At 32.5% G+C, this 7,114-nt stretch overlaps 1 protein-coding gene across 1 annotated transcript in view; it reads right to left on the reverse strand.

Annotated features, from left to right (window-relative positions):
* Positions 1-6,298, reverse strand: part of LOC106462884 (sulfotransferase family cytosolic 1B member 1-like) — a 52,854-nt gene extending 46,556 nt beyond the window's left edge. Inside the window, exons 1-2 of the mRNA XM_022390286.1 lie at positions 6,212-6,298; positions 1,433-1,584 (exon numbers count right to left, since the gene is read on the reverse strand). The gene's annotated coding sequence lies outside the window, so the exon portion shown is untranslated. The remainder of the gene's footprint in view (positions 1-1,432; positions 1,585-6,211) is intronic.
* Positions 6,299-7,114: the final 816 nt, after the last annotated feature.

Here is a 7,114-nt window from a genome sequence, read left to right on the forward strand (position 1 = left end):
TATATATATATATATATATATATATATGCATTAAATATTCTTTCTTTTTCACCAGAGTTGAAATTGAAAAGAGCAGCTCTAACGAATAGGCCTGGTGCATTCTTTGATTGGCTATACCCTCTGCTGTGGATTGTAGTTTAGCCTATTTAAGGCTTACCAGCACAGCTTAGGCCAGCAAACCAGAGAAATACCATTAAGCGTTTTACAATGGTGAAGTCTATATAATATCTATCGGATTTTGAGTCCGTTGTACTACATCACAGATTTTCTTTTCAATTTCATCTTTGGTGAAAAAGAAAATAAATTTTTAAAATATATATAAATTATCATCAAACAGTTGATCCGCTGTATAATATTGAATAATGAATTCGACGAAATGTCATAACATTATTCACATACCTAAATAAATTTAGGTTACTATATAAAACGGATTTAAAACCCCATACGTATGATATATCTTTTTTAGACACTATACAGAAACAAACATCGATAACTTATAGCTATTTTTTAAAAGTATTTAGAAATCAAGCTGAAATATGTGAATCAAGTATTATACAAAATTAAATTACCAATAAAAAAACGTACGACGATTTCAAAACTTAATAGATTTGGTAAGACGGTATCTCTTTACATAACATTTCTTACAATCTCATATGAGCTAAAAGTTATCACTCTTTTGACAAGAAACACAATGAGAGTTCAAAAAGAAGTATAATAGAAAATAAGTCTCTAAACAATTATTAAATGAAAACGAATGAAACAACGTACACCAGAGGAGTTCGATTTTTTTTTGTATTAAGAGCGTTTTTTTAAGTGTTAAAATCAGTTATTATATTATTATTGTTTACTATTTCAACTCTTGAAGATTTTCATAAAGTATAACTGCTATATATTTAGTCACGGTGAAAACTACTGCTTACACTGACTATCACTTCGGAATTCATAAAAACATCTTCGCAAAATAAAAGTTAAGCACCAAATATTACACTTATTTATAGTTTTATAACATCTTTAATCTTTTATAACAAACATATAATTCATGAATCCACATTATTTTGACCATTTTTGTTTGGTATATAACGTGGAATTTTATCCTTCAGACAACGAATTTCGAAAAAAAAAAACTTACAGTTTACAGGAAACGAAATAATAATATTAATTATAAAAAGCGAGTTTCAACTACATTCCGTGAGCGCTAAGCATATTATTTGCGCTCTTTCTATATTGGTCCTAACTACATTATCTTTAAAAATAAGTCAACGAGCAATAAAGAATATTTTACTGAAATTAAAAAAGGTTCATACTGCATGAAATTTTTTTTGTAATTCGATGGATCAAAACAACCAATAAATACTATATATTGTATTGTTATTAATCTTAAAACAACACTTACTTGCAAATTTTTACACTTAAACGAACCAATTTGCCTTACCTCATGCTCTGCCATCTGTTGAGTAAACAACGACGTTTTGCGATAATTTACAACTAGATTTTCGCTTAATCTATAAAAACGTTCTCATCGTATTTTGTGTAGACTGCTAAACATCTGTTATCAGACAGGAATCAAGAGGTTGGTGCAAAGAACTATCGAAGTAATATAAAAGTTGTTAATAACAGAACTACTCGTTTTAACAGAGCAAATGTATTACAATTATGCTCATGGAAAAATAATAACAGAAAGAGGTATGATAAGTTTTAAAAGAAGTTTAGACACTAGAATAAGATAAACTTTACTTGCGATGTTTATTTGAAGTTGGATATTAAACAAAATCGTAAGCTAAAGGGTTTTAAACCATAACACTCAAGTTTAGACTACTTGTAAAGAGGAAATTCAACTCGAAGCGAAACCAACATCATTAAAAAAAAATCACGTTCCTTTAAGTTTATAGTAATAAAAATATAGATTGTACATCTTAGACATTTAAAACTAGTAAACAAACTGCAATAACTCTGCTTTAAAATTATTTAATAGTTTGATTTTGATCTTAAGTTTCCGAATACTAATGAAGTAATAATTATAAATTGATACACTCTGAAACTAAATTGTGGTTAATACAGTTTTAAAAATACTTTAAAAAATTAAAAATCTTTCAAATTCAGACAGTCGATAAACAAACATGCTTATTCATAAAATAAACTTAAGTCAAGTATTTAAATGTTTTCTAATTATTATTATATTTCTGTAGTGCATATTGAAGTATAAAAGATATATTAATTCTAGTTAATTTAAATTTTCCACAACAAACTTTATCACGTATAATGTCAGACACACCATGTAGAAACGCATGTTACAGAATCGTTTAGAATTTATCATTTTTACCAATTTAGCTTTACAGTCTCGGTAAAGGGCCCCCCAGTGGCACAGCGGTATGTATGCGGACTTACAACGCAAGAATCCTGGTTTCGATACCCGTGGTGGGCAGAGCACAGATAGCCCATTGTGTAGCTTTGTGCTTAATTACAAAAAAATAGAATAAAGTCAGTTAAGGTTCATGTTTTCGTGGAATGCTCCCGAAGAAGCTGTAAAGCGAAACGTTGAGTGTCCAATTAAATATTTAAAAAAAACAACTAAATTTGGTGTTATAAGGTCGTTTACTACTAGAGTTAATTATCTTTAACGGTCCGTGTTTCGTAGCCTGGTAGTTAGGGTACTCAACTCTCAATCTTTGTGTCGCGAGTTCGAATCCCATCACCGACTATGCTTGCCCTTTCAGCTGTCTGGACAATATAATGTGACGATCAATTCCACTTTTCGTTGGTGAAAAGAGTAGCCCAAGAGTTAGCGGTGGGTGCCTTCTTTCTAGTCTATCAGTTCAAAATTTGGGATAATGCAGATAGCCCTTGTGTAGCTTTGCGCGAATAACCGAACCAAACCTTGTGGCTTGTCTTACTCAAAATGTACTCCATCTAAAGTTAGTTTAAATGTATTTTTGTACAAACACTGTAAAATTGAAAACACATTACAGTGAAAATACTTACATTACTTTGGCAACAGCTTTAGAAATTAGCTGTTAGATATTTTGTTTATTAAATAACGTATATAGATCTCAAGATTTTCAGTCATTGACTAAGCGGTAAAATAAACATATTAATATTATCTACATCTAGGAGTCGTATGCTGATTTGGACAATTTAAGATATTGTTTAAAATTTAAATATAAAAATTTTAAACTTCAAATATATTGATTCGTGCATTCTACACTGGATTGGAGAAATGCCAACTCGCCCACGCGGCAGCACGTGGCACAAGAATGGTAGTGTATCAGTATTACGTGCAGAGAGAAGGCGTTGTTACAGCGATAGTGTCTTGAAGTGATTGTACGAAAATACGAAGAAGAAAAAAAAGAACAACAACACAAAAAAAACAACAGATAATGTATACAAGTGGGCTACTCAAGGTTAACATCAAATAATGTGATCACGGTAATGCCTGGCGTAATCCACCGACCTACGCAAAAATACCGTCATGATCGTGAGTAGCGGTCAGTTATGTGGCAAAGCAAGTTTTATCAATCTGCGATCAAGTTGACGACACCAAACATTTAACTTGTAAATGAAAATTAAAAAGAAACGCTGTTATTACTAAGAAAGCCAACCTGATTCAGCAGAAAAGGTTAAGGTCACAATAAATATGATAATCAGACTTGTAGACTCTTTGTCTGCCGTAGCTATCGCCATCTAACGAGTATTTGTGTACTTATACAAACAATATAATTATACATTTACGTCAATATTGCCAGTCAATTTTTTTATTAATTTTATTTTTCTGTCGAAGAGGCTAAATTACTACTAGATTTTTTATTGTAACTTGCGTTAGTAATGAAAAAAAAATAGTATAATAAAATGTAATTTTGAATGACACATTTACCTTCAACATTAGATTTTGAGATTATCTGTCTTTTCAGTAGGTGAAATCTGTCAGAATCGCTTAAATCTAATATTACACTTGGTTCAACAACAGTTTCAATCGGTAAAAAACCAATCAACATAAGAAAGTACTGCTCATAAAACAAAAAAATTAACAAACAAACAAGACCAAAGTAATTCTGATATCAGACGAAAAGCCTCGTAGGCACTGGATATACCATATATAATGTGTTTGATACGTCATTATTCACTCTTCTTTACTTTCTCTTAAAATTTCCTATTAATAGTTACAGCATAAAAGTATTAGCATATTAAGTTGCCTGTTTACCTAAAATACTGATATGTCGATAAGAAGTTAGTAAAATTAAACATGAATAATAAAAAGGACGGATTAACCATTCAACGATAATTTCAACGAATATGACTTCCCTGCATTAGGAAATATATTTGGAAAAAATAATATAAAAATTAGTTTTACACATTTTCTTATTTTTACTTCTGTGGATTCAACACTACTGTCTGAAATCTTCATTGTTGGTGGTAACATTGGTGCGTCATCCAAAAATAGTAAATTATCTCCTTTTACAACAAAAACTGTATTAAGAATATTTTTTACTCGTAGAAAGTTCGGACAAGTTTTTATTCAGGTTGTTTTACTGGGATTTAATTTTTATTCATATTAGCTGCAGTCAGGTTAGCCTTACTAAGCGCACTCGAGCACAGCAACGTGCCATAGATCACATTTAGTGAGCAGGCAAACTATAGGTATCAGGTAAGCCTTACTGGGAGCCCTAGTTTACAGTAACATGCCGTACACCGACTTCACTAAGCATCCACTCGAAAAACTTAATAAATAGATCAGTTTTACTAGGTGCACTCCTTTGAGGTACAGGTCAATCTTACTAAATATACTGTTTGGATAGGCAAAACATAACGTTACTCAAATGGGATGGAATATGTGAACTCCACTGGTAGTTAGCGGTGCAAAATCTAATCGGAAAATCGAGGGTTAACAAGACCAGCCTTACTAGTTTAATCTGACTATGGTAAAACATGAGTCAATCAGTATTCATAATATTATGTTTTTTTCCCCTCAGATGTGCTTGTGTATTCATATGAGTTTAAAAAAAGAAAAAGCTCAAAATTTTAAGAATCAAAATCGTATTAGACATTTTTTTCCGATGAAAACTACGTGGTGATTTATAAAAAAAAATACCGCTAATTACGATTTAAAATGGTTTGTTTAATTTAATGTGCAGAATCTATATAATTTTTTAAACAGCTGTTGTACCCATTCACAATTTGTGCTTTAAAACATTGCTAGCTATGATAACTACTGGTTTATCTACTAATGAAAAGTTAAAGTATATTTTTAGGTAGTTTTTGTGGTAATTTGAATTGTTGTGGTATGCAAAGGGTCACAGGTTCGAAGCTAAGCCCAGGAATTAATAAGTTTGAAATAACTCACTTCTATGTTGTTCTTCCAGTTTTGGTCAATCTTTCGTTTTTTTATTTATTGTTGTTAATCTGTTAATATATTCATCACAGTGATTCAAAACCAACTTTTTAAGAGGGGAGAGAGAAGACCCTTAGAGTCAGATTTCAGTCCTGTATTAATTAACCTTGTGACTTTGTTCACTTGTCCACGAACTCCTCTTACAGTTTTAAAGTTAGTAGGATCAAAGTTAGCAGACGGATTAGGAGTGGCCCAGTAGGGGGATGTTCTTATCTATATGACATAGTCCCCTTAAAACGTGCCCGAGAAGTTACTTAAGGGTATTAGGGGCCTAGGAATTGGTTTTCAGGGTCGCTGAACCAGAATTTGACATCGTCTTTTGTGTTTCTGCTCCCCCCTCTGGATCTTAGGTTTGAAACAGTGTTCATGCGCCACTCTTAAACTAGTGTGACCAATCGTGGCACACCCGCTCGCGGTACCTGAGAGGGTGTTCTAACTGGCATTGACATTGAAAAAATTTTTGTAGTGAGTGTGTTGAAAACCATATAACAAAATCAAAACCCCTGTATGTGATAGGAACCATGTCAAACTATGGGTGCTATCGCACCCTCAGGACCTCTAGTTCCCGCGTCCTTGTTAACGGGATTTGTTTTGGGATGCGGACCCCTTGGGGTAGCTATATATAAAAATAATTGAGGATAATGTAAGAGCTTGATCGGTATATCGGGGCCTTCGAAAGCCACAGCGGAGTGCGGACATTTTATGCTAGTTTAACTAAAGAATGGTGTAACAATCAAGCTGAACAGGAATTATACTAACATACGTTTTGTTACAATAAAAAAAGGCAGGTGGTCGAGAAGTTGCATATATATCTTAAGTAAAGCTTACCGTTCTTCAGAGTTGTTAAACTAGTGAAACCATTGCACATCTCTGTTAACCACATTCTAAAACGAATTTTAACTAGCATGATCTGGTTTCGGTCCACAAATAAAAACTACTTCTTTTCTGTGAAGGTCATTTTTATGACGCAGAAGTTACACATCGTATATGCCCAGTACTGAAGATTTGCATTGGCCCACGTACGCAACGTCATTGAAAGGCTATGGCAATGTAGGATGAATTGCTCACATAAATCATTACATCAGAATTAAATAAGTAACTCTTTAGAAAATAAAATAAAAGTTATTGGTCTTAAATTTTCTAATAACATTAAAAAGAAAAATGATACTGAGTTTTTTTAATTGTGGTTTACTGGTAATGGAACTGTGATTTAACACTCATTATGTTACACTGTGTTAATCCACACTATTTCAACTGTGTTTAGTTTCAATGTGTCTGTTTTCTGTCTTTTTTTCAAGAATTTGTTTGTTTATTTCAGAATTTTCGTAAAAAAACTAAACAACCGACAATCTGCGTTAGCCATCCCTAGTTTTGAACTAATAGACTAAAACGAAAGCCAAAAACAACACCTCCACTGCCAATATGCAGGCTTCTCTTGTATAACCGAATAGTAGGATTTGGTTGTCAATCTTACAGCGCAACCACGGTTCGAAAGTGCGGAGCGCATTTTAGCAGCAACGGATCGTGAACACCGAGCCCTGGGATTTTTGGTTCGAGCATAGCTACCCATTAGGCTATACCCCACCTATCTTTTAAGAATAATTGGAAATCATATTGGGAACTTGAGCCTATTCAGTGGTATAATATCAACTTAGAAAAATAGCTGGTATCAAGATTTGATTTTTTATGAATATCACAATACAAATATAGAATAGTTTACAATTAAACATT

This window comes from Limulus polyphemus, unplaced genomic scaffold (assembly GCF_000517525.1).
Source record: "Limulus polyphemus unplaced genomic scaffold, Limulus_polyphemus-2.1.2 Scaffold1275, whole genome shotgun sequence".
NCBI classification, from domain to species: Eukaryota; Metazoa; Arthropoda; class Merostomata; order Xiphosura; family Limulidae; genus Limulus; species Limulus polyphemus.